Below are 18,895 nucleotides of genomic sequence, written 5' to 3' on the forward strand. Positions count from 1 at the left end.
GATGTATTATCTTTTTGATGTGCTGTTCGATTCTGTTCACTAGTATTTTATTGACGATTTTTGCATCTATCTTCATCAGGGATATTGGTCTGCAGCTTTCGTTTTTGGGTATATTATGACCTCATTTAACCTTAATTACCTCTTTAAAGGCCCTATTTCCACATACAGTCACATTCAAAGGTATTGCAGGTTAGAGCTGTAACCTATGGATTTTGGCAGGGCAGGAGGAATTCAGTCTATAGTACTCTTAATTCTTCTCCCTCCTGCAATGTTGTCAAGAAGTTAATGGACACTAAAAGAGACAGCAGGAAGTAAGGGTGAGATGGAAATTCAAAAGTTTTGATAACCTAATCAACATCTAGATGTACTGACATATATTGTATAATAAAACAAGAGGCATTCCCATAAAAAGTAGTAATAGGGCCTAGGGAGACAGTAGGGGATGAACTTTTGTCCAAACCCAATTGTATAATTTTTTCCCTCTAAGTCCATATCTATTTCCGCATCTATTTTTATAGATCAAATATCAGAAATCTGACTGATATGCCTAGGCTGGAAGAATAATTAGAAAATACATTAATTACCTTTATTGTGTACTTTGTTCAGTAACTACACATGTAGCTAAGAGATTGTAATATAGTTGTTACAATGATATCTAAGAGTTTTTTAATTTCATAAACACATTTGAATTACACAATTCTGTCCTTTTCAACAGTGACCCAAACTTAGCCACTAAATTTCTGTGCAAATTGTCCTAATTAGGGCACATATATTGTCATTGTTTATGAATTTTCTGGATACAAAGCTATAAAATCTTATTTTTAAAAAGTACTGTAACTCAAAATGGATTACAGATTTAAATATACTACTGAAAACTATGAAACTATTAGAAGACAGGATAAATATTTCATGACATCGTTCTGGACAAAGACTTTATGGAAAAAACCTCAAAAGCACAGGCAATAAAAGCAAAAATAGACTAATGTAATTACATCATACTGAAAAGTTTCTACACAACAAAGAAAATAATCAACAGAATGTAGAGACAACTTACCTAATTGGAAAGAATAATTGCAAACTACACATCGGATAAGAGGTTAATGTCAAGAATTTATACGGTACTCAAACAATTCAATAGCAAAACAACAACAAAAAATAATCTGATTACAAAATGGGCAAACTACCTCAATAGACATTTCCAAAAGAAGACATACAAATGGCCAACAAATATATTTTAAAATGCTCAACATCACTAATCACCAGGGAAAAGCAAATTAAAACCACAATGAGATACACCTTCCTCCAGTTAGAATGGCTATTATCAAAAAGACAAAAGATAACAAGCGTTGGCAAAAATGTGGAGAAAAAGAGACCCTTACATAGTGTTGGTAGAAATGTAAATTAGTGCAGCCATTATAGAAAACAATATGCAAGTTTCTCAAAAAATTAAAAATAAAACCACCATATGATTCAGAAACCCCACTACTGGGTATATATCCAAAGGAAATGAATTCAGTACATTAAAGAGATATCTGCATTCTGGTGTTTATTGCAGCATTATTTACAATAGTGAAGATACTGAATCAACCAAAATACTCAACAACAATTAAATTCAAAAATAAAATATGAAATATTTATACAAAAGAATATTATTCAGCAATTAAAAAAAAGAAAATCCGGTCATTTTTAAGAACATAGATGAACCTGGAAGACATTTGGTAAATGAAGTAAGCCAGACACAGAAAGACAAATTCCGCATGATCTCAGTCATGTGAAATCTAAAAAAGTTACTCGTAGAAGTAGAGTAGAATAGTGGTGACCAGAGGCTGGAGAGATGAGGTAAGATGAAAGGAACAGAAAAAGTTAGTCAGTGGAGAAATAAATTCTGATGTTCTATTGCACAGTAGGCTGACTATAGCTAGCCATAATGTATTGCATATTTCAAAATAGCTAGAAGAGATGATTTTGAATGTTCTCACCACAAAGAAATGATAAATATTTGAGGTTAATTGCCCTGATTTGATCACTATGTATACATGTATCAAAGCATTAAATTGTACCTCATAAATATGTAAAGTTATTATGTGCCAATTACAATAATATGAAACTTTAAAAAAGAGAAGATGACATACAGGTATGCAGGGAGAAAGCCATATGAAGAAAAAAATTACATTTCTTTCATCTAAATCCAGCAATTTGTTATCAGTCTGGCACACTTGTTCAATCTCTCTCTCACCACACAAGTTCATGAACACATGCGCACACACACACACACACACATTTTTTCCTGAACCATCTCAAAAATCAGTTGCCAGTATCATGATTCCCCTAAGTATCATGGGGTACCCCTAAGTACCTCAACAGTCTCCTATTAGCAACAATACAATTACCACACCCAAAGAAATTTAAAATTAAATAAATAGCAGCATGATTTATAGTCCTTTGGGTATATACCCAGTAATGGGATGGCTGGGGGGAGGGGGGAGGGATAGCATTAGGAGATATACCTAATGCTAAATGAGGAGTCAATGAGTGCAGCACACCAGCATGGCACATGTATACATATGTAACTAACCTGCACATTGTGCACATGTACCCTAAAACTTAAAGTATAATAATAATAAAAATAAATAAATAAATAAATAATGTCATCTAGCATAGAGCTCATATTTAAATATCCCAAATTATCCTCAAAATGTTATTTATAGCTTTCTTTTTTTTTTTTTTTTTACTTTAATCCAAGATCCAATCAAGGTTTATCCTTGGTGGCCTGTCAGTGAGCTAGGGGGAAGCATGGCCAATAGTTCCCTTCAGAAAAATGGGCTGTACCCTACCCTGACTTCCTAAGGAACCAGGGGTCCCAGGTCTCCAGGTGTAGGGAACTGGTATTTCTCATCACTTCTAAAAACAGCTAGCACTGATGCTCAGACTTGGCACTGATGGGAAAATTGTTACCTCTCAGTCCCCCAACTAACACTGTCTTGGCCACAAAAGCCACAGAAGGGCAGGGTCTATCAGCTGGTACACAGCCAGGCAGGGTCTATCAGCCGGTACACAGCCAAACAGGGCTATCAACTGTTCTCTGGCCCAAACATACCCTCCACAGGCTGCAAGAAACTCAAGGAACTTTGCACTTGACTTCCCTGCCTATGAATTCCAGCCTTCCCTAAGTGCTTCCACAGCATTCACCCAGAGCCTTCTACATGACACACCTCCACTAGACTGAATTCACTGATAGCAGTCATGGGGGATTTTCCCTGCTTATCTTCCTATTGAGCCTAGTACAGTGCCTGACATACAGTGGGCCCCTGATGGACATTTGCTCAATGAGCAAATTACAAATGAAAATATACACATTTATTGTCTTCCAAATGACGCTATGAAGTGGTGTTCCTGCCAGTAACAACAGTGTACATACATAGGTATTTAAGAATTTTCATATATTACAAATATGCAGTTTTAACACCAGTGAATGTTTTCCATTCCAGCTCGCAGGGAATAAAATGCCAGTGTGTTTTCACTGCCTTCTTGCATATGTTGGTAGTAAAATATTCACGACTTGGAGAATTATGCAGTGTGTTTTCAACAGCAGCTTTTGAAAGCCACTTTTTCCATTAAAACTGTCAGTTTGGTAATATAGCCATGATTTCAAAGCAAAGGAGCATTATGGCGCAAATCAAAGATAGATTACATATTTTATGTTTACATATTCTAGGACCTTCGCGGTGTAAAGTTGTCGATTTTTTTTTAGACTTCATGTAAGTCTCATCCATTTTGGAATTGGAATGCATCACCTTTATTATGAACCAAATAAGACCAGTGTATAATATATGTGGCATTGCTAGGTATTATACCTGCTCTATTCACTAGCAACTCCCAGGGAAAAGAATAGCAATGAGAATTGGAACAAGCCCTTCCCTGTTGCTTTATTTTTTAGCAAGTGGACCCCTGTGTATCTTCTAGCTTCCTTACATTTTGGAAAGATATGCAGATATCCCCAAAATGTCTGTAATTACAGCTAACTGCTAATCAAATAAAACAACTAACAAATTTATAACCAAGGGACCTTAAAAGTGAGAGGAAGCTCTAATGCTGTTTTTTTAATTAAGAAAAAATACGCTAATATCTCTGACAATTATCTGCAATAGAAAACTATTATTGAGTTTGTGGTGAGAGGAAGGAAGAATTGCTTGGAAATAAGACAGTTTGTATCCTAATTACAGGTTTCAAAGCATACTTGGGCATGCTCAGTTCGCAGTGTAAAAAATAAGAGGAATTAAAGCTCTTAAAATAATACTATTTGTCCGTAAGTGGTGAGATTCTTCAGTAACACATGTAAGTGACAAGATGATAGCCTGTTTAAATACAGTTAGATAATATGCTTTGGAGATTTCCATCTTTAGCAATACGGTGGCAAATGAGGGCTGTATAAATTAAACTGATATTGAAACAGTCCTGTAGATTCAAATTATATGAGAACTACTTTATTTAAGTATTCCCTCTGGTTGCCACATCTCCATAAGGGGAAAAAATGAACTAAAGAAATGGAGAAAACTGTGTGTCATCCTGATTAAGAATGTGGGCTCTGGAATCACACAGCCTGAGTTCAAACCCTGGCACTGCCATTTACCAGCTCCTTAAAATTAGGCAATTAGCCTATCTGTGCCCTGCTCTCCTTATCTCTACGTAGGAATAACAAATAGTTAGTCTGGCTACACCAATAGAAGGTGAAAGAGTTAGCCACTTACTTTCCAGCTAGGATATAATGCTGTTCATATGGAATCATTACAGCTAGTGAGATATATCTCTGGTGGGAGACACTAAGAAACCCTTTGCTGCCTCTAGAAGAGACAGAGGTAGATAGCTCTACCTCTTTCTCTATCTTCTTGCTTTGAATGCAGAAGAGATGTCTAAAATTGTGGCAGTCATTTTGCAATTTGAGGGAAAGGCCTGGAGAATCCCAAATATACTGGCCCTGACATCACTGAGACACAGAATAACTATCCATAATTGCCTATCTCAAAATTTCTTTTTATGTTAAAAAAAAAGCACCTATGTTTAATTTATTCTGCTATTCTAAGTTGAGCTCTCAGTTACTTGCAGCTGTAAGCATTTCTAACTGATACAATGAGATTAGTAATAGGACCTATTCCACAGAGTTTTTTTATGAAGGTTAAATAAGATAACTCACAAAGAGCACTTAGCACGGTGCCCAACACATAGGGAGAACTGAGTAAACTACTATTAGCTGGTTGTGGTAGCAGCAGTAGTAGTGTCTTCATTATTATTATTATATTTTAAAACCTGCTGGGAAAAAGAATACACTTCCAACAGGATATCTCTATGTGTACTGCCTTTTGAGTACAGCTATTCAAGGATTCAGGCATTCTTCAGGCTTAATTGGCTCCGAAGAGAATCTAGTGCCCAAAAGAACTAAGGTGGCTGCCAAAGGGGCATTGCCTGCAACCATGGGTTACCTAAGGCATTGAAGAATCTGGGTTGGCACTAAAATCCATTGCAGAAGAAAGAAAAATAAGGTAAGGCAGAGCATAGCAATGTGGAGTTATAAGAAATTTAGTTTATATAAAATGTGGAGTTAAAGATTATGAAAATAAAATGCATATATTAAGAACAAGACAAATCAAATGCAATTACATATCAAGCAGAAAATGACATGTAATTTATTTATTTTTAAAAGTGATTGATTGGAGTTTAGAAAGTTACTTGTTCAATAACTGTTAATTAAAGAACGTTCATCTTCCTCTCACCATAGTGTTAAAAAAAGATAAATATTTGCTTCTTTACCACCACAAATGTAATGCCATGGTCCTGCCCACACAGTCCCATAATAACTGCTTCTGTTTTAAGTGTCCTGTACCAGTCTTTGCCACCAACTGGCAAGATACTAGATATAGATTTATTTCTAAATGCTTACAGTCAAGTTGATAATGTACAGTGTGAAATAAACAATATTATGTAATTCCCTAATTTATTGAGCTGGCCTTTCTGAAGCAAAATAGACCTACTTCCTGTCTTCTGGGTAAACACTGTGCAATTCAAAGCTCTGTGCCACACTGGCCCATTAGAGCTATCCCAATCTGCTGGCAGCACAACCATAACTAACACAGTGCCCCTTTTTCCTCCCTTCTTATTCATAGTGATGTAAGGATGAATTGTTAGCTTTAACTTTGAGCTTCCTGGCATTGGTCCATTTGTATCACCACCCTGGCATTATTTAAACACAGTGTGCTTCATATTTATGAGCTTACAAAATTTCTGGTCTCCTGCTTCTGCCATTCTTAAGAACCATCAAGGGAAAAGGGTGTGACCATAAAAGCCAGTGTGTAACAAACCTCATTCAAATGCAGGCAGTGTATTGGGAACCTTAATTCTATTAGAGCATGGACAATGAATGTATTTGTGTTAGTTACTTTCCCACTTTGAGGTTAAACAAACCAGTGAATGGGACTCCGGGTGGCAGCAGAATGAGATACTACATTGGATGACGCAGGCAGACAAATGCCAGGGAGCATTTTAAAAAACAAGAAGTCTCTTTCCTGCCTTCCCATGACTTTTCAGCCATTTGGATTCTGTAAATGGAAATGAATAGCTCCAGTCCTCTAATATCTTCATTCAGCAATTCGGTTCCAAGGTTCACGTGATGCATTTATCTTTGTGGCTGCTTCTAAGAAAATGTACCCCATTCAAAGAAGGTCTGAATTAACCTCAGTAAGTGTGTTCTGTCTACTCTTAAACTGATATCCCTTCCTGAATAAGGCCCTAATTTGCAATACTTGCCAGACTGAATAACTTGCTGCAAACCTCCTACCAATGCCACCACAAGACTTGTTTCCCACCAATGTGATTAACTGAATACAGTTGTGTTTAAAGCACCATGTGCACACACACACACACACATGCACACATAGGCACACATGCATGCCACACCTTTGATAATCGTGTCGGTTCCCACACAAGTCCTCCATTGCAGCACCCATCTGCTGTTGATAAGCAGCACTGACTCTGAGCAGGGGGAAAGGGGCTGCCACAAGCTGCCTCTACCACCTGCCCAAAGCCTTCACCTCACACAGAGTTACTTAATACCACACGTATCCAACATGATTTTTAAGTAAAACTGGGGGAATATGAACTCAACTTGCTTATTGTTCTGAAGATTAACATCTTTAGGTAGAGCATCTGATATAAGATAGGAAGACAAATACTAATGGGGCACTAGAAATTTGGGCAGCATTGCTTAACACACTCCATCATCAGCATCCTGCATTGTGGGCCTGAAGCTGTGTTGACTTCAGTAAGCATCATTTAACAAGCATGTGAAAAGCACTAAGAATTAAAAACTTCCATATCAGGCAGGCGTTGACTGATCAGACTAAATACTGACAAGAGCAATATGAATAAATAGTTTAAATATGGATAACACTGCATATGATTCTCCACGTGTCAGGGTTTAGAAAGCAATCCCTCAAGTCCAGTAGGAATTGCTAAAGATAAAATAGTCTACCTCTTGCTTCAGGAACCTCCCACCCAATACAAAGGGGTACTCATTGTTTTCTTACAATCTCACTGAAGAAGGGGAATATAATACAAATAACCTTTTATTAGTCCATTTCCACACTGCTATAAAGAAATACCCCAAACTGGGTAACTTATAAAGGAAAGAAGTTTAATTGACTCAGGAAACTTACAATCATGGCAGAAGGGGAAGCAAGCACCTTCTTCACAAGTTGACAGGAAAGAAAGCTTGTGAAGTAGGAACTGTCAAACATTTATAAAACCATCAGATCTCATGAGAACTCATTCACTCTCATGAGAGTAGCATAGGAGAAACTGCCTCCATGATCCAATTACCTACCTCCCTTGACACATGGGAATTACAGTTTGAGATGAGATTTGGTTGGGGACACAAAGCCAAACCATATCAACCCTGACTGCCTTTTAGAGTAAAAGTATTAAAGTGTTTTTTCTAAGACTCTTGGCCATCACTTATTCTTACCTGGTTGGCATTCAATAAATATTTATGGTATTTCTAAAGTTTCAAAAAGTTCAGTAGCTATTTACATTAGTAAAGCTCATTTTCTAAGGAAAGAAAAATTAACTATTTAGGTATTGTCACAGTTCAAGTCAAATTTTTACCCTTCAAGTTTACTAATTACATAAATATTATGAGAACAAAGAGAAAACACCAATTGAAATTTGTCTACAGATAGTCCCATGGAAATTCTGCCACTTGTTTTTACCAATAACAAGTGTTTTTACTGCTTGTTTTTTCAAAAACTTGAACAAATGCATCATTTTCTCAATGAGCCTAAAAGAAATAAATACAAAAGTGAGACAAGAAAACTGGGCATAGGTATGAAAATATATCTCTCAAGAAATAATACAGCCCTTGGTTTCGTGTCAAACCTTAGGATTCCTAGTATTTTGTCATTTTTTCAGTTTCTAAGGACTATAGCAATAGAATGTTTGCTATTAGATCAATGAGTAAAAGAAACAGTGTAATGAGCTAGCTAGTAATTTTTAATCACATAGATTCAAGCTTAAAAATGAACTATGAGACACATGGTAATTAAGATTGATTTAAAGTTTGTCATTCAATCCAGTTACTTTTAATAAGTTAGAAATGTATTTAGCAATAAACCCCACGAGGACAGACAATAAGATGACCCAAGTTGGTGCTATTTTTCTTAAGTGAGTAAAGACCAGAGCTACAGAAGCCAGTGAACAAGAGCTGCATGACTCCTACTTAAAACATATCTTTGTCTGAAACATCCAGTGGGTTAAAACACCTGAGTTCTCTGGCTTCTGGCCTTGACCTATCACTCCAAGCCACACACTTTTCCAGAAATGCTAATAAGTATAAATCCACATTTGTATAATGGTGGACAATATAGAAACAAAAGTATTTAAACCAAGTTTAAACTAAAGCAGCTTATACCCACCTTATAAATCTCAGAAGGCATTAAATAGAGTCTTTGCTACATGTCTTCTTCTACCTCCCAACTCAAAGAGAGCTGTTCTTCCAGCCAGAAAGATCATATAATGTTCAGCTGCTGGCTATCTTCTAACTGCCAGTTTTACTACTGAGAATTTGGAGCCTATATCACAATTCTTCTGTGTCAGTGAATTAAAACCAGATGCCAATGCTTTCTCAGTATGACATATTTCTCTTACAGTTAGATTAATAAATTTAAATTTTAATGTCCTTTGGGACTGAGAGTATATTTAGGCATCTCTCTTTTCATGATATGTAACAATAAAAACATGTACATTCAAGAACCTAATAATTTTTCATTACGATAGAAGTCCTAAACAATAAAAACTTCCTACATAGCATATAAGCAGAGCATGAACAGTGACAATGGCAGTTTTTGTTTTTCAACCAAGTCAACCAACAAAGGAAGGTCTGTACTCACCAGAATGAGAAAGTATTTCAGCCTCAGTTCCTATTTAGCCCTTGACCTCAAATGTGACTGACAAGTGGAGTGGTGATTTGGGAATGCGATCAGACACCTGTCCACTGAGGAATGGACTGAAGCCAACAGCTCATTACACAGAAAACTACTAAACAGCCATTGTAGAACAACGACTTTTCATCACCTGGGTCAGATACAAACCAATAACCTAGAGGTGAAAGGCTGTCCATCAAATTCTAGTTCCCACTTATCAGGTCCATTCAATTCCATCTATTCAATTTTGAGGACTCTCTTCTATAGGTTTTTGCAAAAGAGGCCATGTGATTCAATAGAGTTCAGACTGTTATTATTTATGGGATGAACTGAAAGGATTATAGATTCTATCACAATTAAGTTCTCCCCTAATGAATCTGCAGGCTTTAAATAATCTTCTCAAAGTGCACATCACTTTTCTTTTCTCCTTAGATACTCTTGAGAGAAGGCACACTGGGTGATTTCAATGGTGGATACTCTCAGCCCTGAAGTGGATTTGACATGTAGACGAGGCTGTTAAGCCCAAGACTGAAGTCCACACTAGCTGCAGTGTTCCTGATGTCTGAGCATGTATTCATGAATTAGCAACACAAGTGTTTAATTTTCATGCAAGTGCTTATGTGTTTACTAAAGATTAGCATTTTAATTAGTCTATATTTTTCTCTGAGACAATTGACACGAATAGTATTTGCAGATACCTGACTAAGAAGATGCAAAGTATTAAAAAAAAAAAAGCATCACACAGTTTTATTTAAAAATCCTAATTACCTAGCCATTGCTTTAGCATGAAACAAAATGACATGAAGTATAAGTTAGGTAACCACTGAATTTTTATGGTTGGTTTAGTTTGAGGTTTTATTGTTTTACTTTATTTATTTATTGGGTTTTTTCTTCTCAATTATAGCTCTCCACAGAGTTCAGCAAAAGTCTTTTCTGTCAGATCTCTTTGTATTTAGTATTTAGGTCATGCTTGGAATATTAAGCATTTTGTCCTCCATTTTAAGTTCTTACAGTGTAACATTATGAGTGGCTTTAACTTAGCTAATTTCTGAGAGACATCAAAAGAAAATGACTGAGGTATTTCAGCTCTGTTTAAGGCTTTCTGCTACAATTGGGTAAAATCTTTATTATGAGTTTTTCTATGAAACACATGAAAAATGTCAAAGTTCTTAAAAATAGAACATAAGAATCTAGAAAGACGGAGGGGCATCACTTAAAAGGGCCCACAATAATGACTTAGGATTCCTCCTAAAGTCATTCCACAGATCCAAATGCAGCAGTTCTGAGACAAAATGTGGTTCTCATGCGACTGCAGCAAATCAACTTACACGTAACTCCACTTTCTTCCCTGTTATCAGGTCATTAAAATGAAAAGCTTTTAAAAATTCCTCTACTTTTTCATTTTTTCCAGGAACAATTTTTTCTTCTATTTCTTTCTTCATAGATATTTTTTCATTTTGTTCAATATCATTTCCTAGTTTAACATATGTTGTCTTGTTTTGATTTACTCCTCCATACAATATTAGATTTGCACTTCCTTTCTAAATTATTTCTTACAATTTTTCTAAAATAACATGCTTGAGAATCATGACTTTATGCTTACAAATAATTTAGATGGCCTAAAATTTATGTAATGACTATAAATGTTTAATACAAAAAAATTAAGATTGAAAAAATGTATCTTTAAGTTCATCAAACATAATTTTTGCTTGGTATTATCTTTTTTCCATGCAATGGTTAATTTGAAAGAAAAGAAAAAAGAAAGATGATTTTAAAAATTACCACCACAGAGATGAGCACAGAAGTAGCCTATGATGTAAATGTCATATAGACTTTTAAAAATGTATAATCGAATCTGATCATCATCATTGGCATGGTTATGACTAGCTGTCACACACATATATTTTATGGTGTTATATATAACCATGTGGTGTTATTATAACATGTAACATGACATTTGACAGACATTAAATGGCTCTCTGAAGAGAAGAGGGCAAGGAGACAAGAGACATCAAAATTTTCATGAAAAATAAAATAAAACAAATGTAAGGGCAAATGATTAAAAAGGGAACAGTTATTATGGTCTCTCTTTTCTTTTATAGAATCACTCAGAAAATAAAGCCTCCAAATTTGGGCTCGTCAATATTATTTTTAAGCACTTAAGTGTGTAGGGAAATTTTCAACTCTTATATGCAGACCCTGGCTATTTTACAAAATATAATGACCCCCTGTTTATCTGGCACTGATAGTGAATAAGGTTTCCATACAAGTGAAAGTATTTCTTATACTTGATACTTATTTTTATCTCTTCATGTTTTCAGCTATATCTATTTAACACTATCAATATTCCTTTGTCTAGTAGTCAATTTATTATTCCAGTTTCAAATTCTAACAGGCTAGAAACCCAGATAACCTGACATTGAAATTATATGAGGTAATGAGGCATTATATTTGTCTTAAATATGTGAAATATAGTGTGAAGACATCTTGGCATCTGTATTTGCTTCTTAAAAGCTTTTTGGTTTGTTGTTGTTGTTGATTTTGGCTGCCTCTCTTGCTCATAGCCATATCTACCATTAGGTTTAGTAGCTGAAGGAGTGAGCTCTAGATAAAAGAGATGTTGCTACTGTATTAGAGCCTTCTAATGACTCTATAGGACAAAAAGAACTAGTACAGTTAAATTCAATACATTGTATTCTGACCACGTGATCTGGTCATTTTTAATCCCAAATTAGAGTCAACCACATTATGATCCTTTTTTATGCTACATTTTTAGATAATCATTGGTTAACAACAGATTCCTATCTTAGTATTAGAAAAAAAGTCTAGCTCTGATTGAGGTCAACTCTTACCTGCTGCTACGCAGTAACTTTCAAGACACTGAAGAATTGGAACATGGGCCAGGAAAATGTAAGAGACACCACTAATGACAAAGCGTGGTGTGTGCAAACATTCTGCACTTGCATATAACATTAGAAAAGTAATAGCCATATAATTTAAATATTTTGAACTATCTCTGCAAATGAATGTCAAAGTGCCAGGGACTCAAAACCAAAACTCATATCAGACAGCCCTTATACCCTAGGCATTAAGTGGTCAGTAAAGTAAAACATAAATTATTATTTCTCTAAGCGCAAATAATTTATCATGTAAGATGACCAAGAGCAATTCACAAGGTTCTTTGCAATAAAGTACTTACCCAGTAGATAAAGAAATCTGCTAAATTTACATAAGAAACAAAATGAATAAATGTTTAGTAATTCAAAAAAACTAAATGCCTTACATAATACTACTCTGTGACCAGACTAATAATGTGTCATCTTTCTGACTCAGTTTCTTCTTCCTCTGTCCAGTCAGGGCTATTTAGAAAGGGACAATGCTGGTATTGTCTACTTTGCATGGCTGCATGAAGAGTGATCATGACTGATACTATTTGAAAATGTTATGAATTTAATATATGAAATGACATAATATATGCAAAAGGACTTTGAAAATGTGTTGACCATTATAGGAGTGATTAAAATCAGTATAAAACAAATTATCTTAAATAAAATTTATTTTGATGCAGACATATGCCAAATGTAAAGATTTCACTGTTTTATAAAATTTATATGCATAAATTTTTAACTTCAAATGTTATAAAAGTTATTTTGTGCAGAAAAAATTTACCCCCAAAAAAGTATTGATAAAAATTTGAAAATGAATCCTAGTAATTATAGCAATAAGAATAGAAAGGCAATAAAATATGTGTGAATGTAAACTTCTTAATTACGCCTCCAAAACCTTCATGAGCCTCAAAAATGAATTCAATAATTTTAACAACTAAAAAGAAATTGCTTTTTTTCTCCCAAGATGGCTGATTAGCAACATTGGATGCCAGTTATTCTCAGAAAGATTAAAGTTACAGGTGAATGGAATTATCTGAATAGAAAACTGATGGAAGAAAGTTAGGCCCTGTTGGAATGCCCGCAGGAAGAAGCTAGGGAGCAGAAAAGGAAAGCAGCAAGAGTCTGGCAGAGATGGAACCCCGAGGAACTTGAAGTCCCATGGAAAGTGTACGTGAGTATGGCGGCTTCTCTGATGCCCTCACCCCTGCAACAATCTGCTGACCCCCAAAGTGTTGGGAAGCCCCTCTACTTTTGAAACCCTGGGCAAAACTGTTGGCGGTGACTTGGGAACTTCCCTAGGACAGAGGACCAGGTGACCATCATGCACAAAGACACCTGTACTTCCCTCAGGCCTTAATTGAGATGATGGACACCATACTGATTGTGTACCCTGGGTGGTTACTCCCCTGCTATTATTAAAAAGTCAGCATTGACAGATTTTGGCAAAAATGTGGAGAAAAGGGAATGCTTATATACTGTCAGCAGGAATGTAAATTAGTACAACCCCTATGGAAAACAGTATGAGGATTTCTCAAATAACTAAAAATAGAACTACTATTCAACCTCATAATCCCATTACTGGATATCTACCCAAAGGAAAAGAAACCATTTTATCAAAAAGACATTTTCATTCATATTTTTATTGCAGCACCATTCACAATAGCAAAGACATGCAATCAACCTGAGTGTCCATCAACAACTGACTGGATAAAGAAAATGTGTTTCATATACACCGTGGCATACTATACAGCCATAAAAAAAAGAATGAAATCATGTCCTTCACAGCAACGTGGACGAAGCTGGAGGCCATTATTCTCAGTGAAATAACTCAAAATCAGAAAATCAAATACCATATGGTTTCACTTATAAGTGGGGGCTAAACAATGGGTACTCATGGACATAGGAAGTAAAATAATAAACACTTGGGGACTCCAAGAGAGGGGTAGGTGGGAGGGGGTGAGGGTTGAGAAACTACCTATGTTCTAAGTCCCTAAACACCATGTTCATTATTTGGTTAATGGGTTCACTAGAAGCCCAAACCTCAGCGTTATGCAATATGCCGATGTAATAAAGCTGCACAAGTACATGCTGAATCGAAAATAAAAAAGAAACTGCTTCCAATGAAAAAAATAAAGAACACCTTCATGAAAATAAGATAATCAAATTTCTGTTTCCACCCAGAACATATGAATTCTTCCAGTGCATATTTATTCTGCAAAATCTGCTACATGTCCCTTTCCACTGACTCCTGCTCATTCTTCAGGTCTCAAAATAGTTATCACTCCCAAAGGAAACCTTCCCTAGGGTGCCCCTCTAAGAACAGTCTGCATTTCTACCATGGAATTTCGTGCATCTTAAGTCAATTGCATCTTTCTTTAACCCAAAAGACTGCAGAAGCTCTGTAAAGCCTGAGTTCTTATCTATCTTGTTAGTGGTGCCAAATAAATACTTGCTGAACTAAACAATGGACTCTGTGCTAGGAAATGGGAGTGCAAATATAGCATGGTTCCTGACCTCAAGGAGCTCCCAAACCAGTGAAGGGGGCCCACTCTCAAATGGACAATGGGAACACTCACGGAAAGTGAAATAAAAGAGGGTGTCCTGGTGCTGGGAGAGCAGATCTTAACGAAGCCTGTCTGGACAGAGTAATGGAGCAGAGAGAAGAGAGTATAATTAGCAAGTCACAGAACCCATGTGGACTATATTCTCCTCGTAAGAGAACTCTAGAAAATTTTAAATTAAAATCATAAATGTCAGCATAAATATTTAGAATTGAGTTACATGAAAACTGAGTTTCCAAAAAAAGATTCAAGATGACTGACTCAAGACATTATACACCCACCTTGTCCAGAAAGAAGACTCAACAGAGAATATCAGGGAGAGAACCTAGAGTCTAACAGAGAACTCACAGAAAACACCTGAAGCATAGAAGTCAAAGAAAGCAAGTGGCCAGCTTAGCCAAGATCAGCTGGGAGCCCCAAGGGGCTCAAAATTGCAACAAAAGGTAAGTGAGAGCTTCGGAGGTTCACATCCTGGCCACAGACTCCTGCAATCTAAACACAGAAGAGCTTCTGTACCCACACAGACCTTGACACTAATGTGGCTGGTGATTTAGAGACCCCCATAAGGGCATCACACCAGACAGGAAACTCCTACAGGGCCACACCCACACAGACCTGAATAGCTGCAACAGAGCATCATTTGGGGAGCATAGCTGTCATAGGACTGAATTCTGCTTTGATGGCAACAGCTCCATATCTCCACATTTCAGAATTTCCCACTTATGTTCACCACTGTCCACCTGGAGGGCTGCAGTGGCAGAGCACTGGCTGAATCCAAAGATGCTGCAAGGTCCTCAATACTCTAGGCCACAGGGAGTGCCATTCTCCAGGGAAAGGATGGTGCAGTGCAACAAAAGGCAGCCTCTGTGATGAAGTAAACCAAACTTCATTCTTTCCAGAGGCCAAAAGCTCCCTTTCTGGGAGTGAGAAGTGACTCTGCCACCAGCAGAGGCACAAACTTGAGCTCCACTGTGCAAGCAAAGATTAATATGCCCTTCCTATGGTGGAGTGGCCCCTGTGCTTGAGGTGTCACATAGAGCTCTTCCCACTCTGCATGCCCACCCCTGCTTCTACAAGATACCAGGGCAGGTGAGCCAAAAGTCTACTTGTCTGGGGCAGTAAGTGGTAACTGTAACCCCATTGATGAAATGACCACCACGCTTGGCTTGCATAAAATGTTAGAGCCCTTCCTCCCTCTGAGTGATGCTGTGGCTCTGATGCCATGGAGAATAGGAGAGTCTGGGAGCAGTGTATCTGGAGCTGTTGAGAGTGACCGTGATCTGCAGCCACCGCCAACACCAACCTATATCACTTGAGACCCAGAGGGTCATCCCATTAGTGCTACAGCCATTACCCATACCACACCAGCTGCCCAGGAACCTGAGGACATGCTCACCCACCTAGCCCACCATTTCCATTACCAGGATTCAAGCAAGCCACCTGGAGACTTAAGAATCAGCTGCCAAAACAGGTGCCAACATACACCACCATGGGGCACAAAGATAGGCATGCTCAGCCCACTGCTGCCAACACAGGGGCCTAAAGTCTGGCCCACTTGACTTCCAAGTCCCCAGCACAACTTCACTACAGCCTGTACTAATGAGTGCACCCTAACCCTCTGAGGAAATCACAGAAAGTACTAACACCATTTATAGCCAAAGAATCCATACAGAGACTACACTACTATATGCACCCAGAATCAAAGCCAAGGTGCCCTACCCAACCAACACCACAGATATATCTTCAGGAAAAAGTCCTCCCCACAAGTAAATTCAAAAATAGGAAAAACTGATGCACGGATGCACAGAAATCATCAAAAGGGCACCAGAAACATGAAAAACAAGTCAATATGACAAGGAAAAAACACATAATTCTCCAGCAATAGATCTTGATCAAAAAGAATCACCAAATTTCCAGATGAAGAATTCAAAATACTGATTTTAAAGAAGTGCAGTGAGATATAAAAGAATTCCAAGATGAATACAAAGAAATCAGGAAAACAATTCAGGATATAAATAAGAACTGTAGCAAAGACATAGATAACCTTAAAAAGAACCAGATAGAAATTCTAGAACTGAACAAATAATTGAAGAAAATACAAAATATATTTGAAAGCTCCAACAATGGACTAGATCAGGCAGAAGAAAGAATATCAGAACTTAAAGACAGGCCTTTTGAAATAACCCAGTCAGATAAAAATAAAGAAAAAAACAAAAAAGAATAAGCAAAGCCTTCATGACATTTGAGACAACATAAAGTGACCAAATACACAAATTATTGGTATTCTCAAGGCGAAGAGAAAACAAAAGGATTAGAAAATCAATTTAACAAAATAATAAATGAAAAATTCTCAAGTCTGGCAAGAGATTTAGACACGCAGATGCAGGAGACTCAATAATCAATGGGCAGTTACAATGAAAAATGGTCTCCATGGGACATTATCATCAGACCGTCTAAAGTCAATGATAAAGAATAAATTCTGAAAACAGCAAGAGAAAGGTGCCTAGTCACCTATGAAGGAAACCCCATTAGATTCACAGTGGATTTCTCAGCAGAAAGTTTAAAGACCAGAAGAGAACGGGATGATATTTTTAAAGTGCTGAAAGAAAAAATCTCACAGCCAAGAAGCCAAGAATACTATAACCAACACAATTATATTTTATAAATGAAGAAGAAGTAAAGTCTTTCCCAGACAAGCAAATGCTGAGGCAATTTATTATAAGAAATGCTTACAGGACAAACAATAAGAGAAAAATAAGGGAATAAACAATATATAAAACAATCAGAAAACAATTTACAATGTGACAGAAACACAGCCTCATATATCAATAATAACCTTGAACATAAATGAATTAAATTCTCCACTTAGAAGACACAGAATGGCTGAATTGATTTTTTTAAAAAGCATGATCCAACTATCTACTGTTTATAAGAAACTCACCTTAGCAGTAAAGACACATATAAACTGAAAGTGAAGGAATGGAAAAAGTTATTACATGCAAGAGGAACCCAGAAGTCAGCAGGAGTAGCTATACTTATATCAGATAAAAAGACTTTATCCCAAGAACAATTAAAAAAAGACAAATTAGATAACTACACAATGATAAAGAGATCAATCCAGCAAGAATATTTAACAATTCTAAACATATATACATACAACACTGGAGCACCCAAATTCATAAAACAAATATTCTAGATCTAAAGAAAGAAATAAACCTCAATACAATAATAGTGGGGGACTCAACATTCCACTCTCAGCATTAAACAGATCAGCTAGACAGAAAATCAACAAAGAAACATTGAATTTAAACTGGACTTTAGACCAAATGGCCCTAACAGACATTTACAGAACACTCTATCCAACAACTACAGAATGTACTTTTTTTTTCCATCAACACTTGAAACATTCTGCAGGATGTACCACATATTAGGCCACATAAAAAGTCTCAGAAAAAATTTTAAAATTTGAAGTCATATCAAGTGTGTTCTCAGACCACAATGGAATAAAACTAGAAATCAATAGCAAAAGGAACTTTGGAAACTATACAAATACATAAAAATTAAACAACATGCTCCTGAATGATTATTGGATCAATAAAAAATTAAGATGGAATTCAAAAAATTTCTCAAAACAAATGAAAATGGAACACAACATACTAAGAACTGTGGGATACAGCAAAAGTAGTGCTAAAAGGGAAGTTTATAGCAATAAATACCTACATCAAAAGAGTTTAAAAATTCCAAATTAGCAATCCAAAAATGCACCTCAAAGACCCAGAAAAGCAAGAATAAACCAAATCCAACATTAGCAGGAGAAAATAAAGAACAAGGGTCATAGTAGAGCTAAATGAAATTGAGACCAAAAAACAATACAAAGGATCAATGACATGAAAAATTGTTCTTTTGAAAATATAAAAACAATTGGTAACTACTAACTAGACTAACCAGGAAGACAGAAGACCAAATAAACAAAATCAGA

The sequence above is a fragment of the Pongo pygmaeus genome, chromosome 4, assembly GCF_028885625.2.
Source record: "Pongo pygmaeus isolate AG05252 chromosome 4, NHGRI_mPonPyg2-v2.0_pri, whole genome shotgun sequence".
NCBI lineage: Eukaryota > Metazoa > Chordata > Mammalia > Primates > Hominidae > Pongo > Pongo pygmaeus.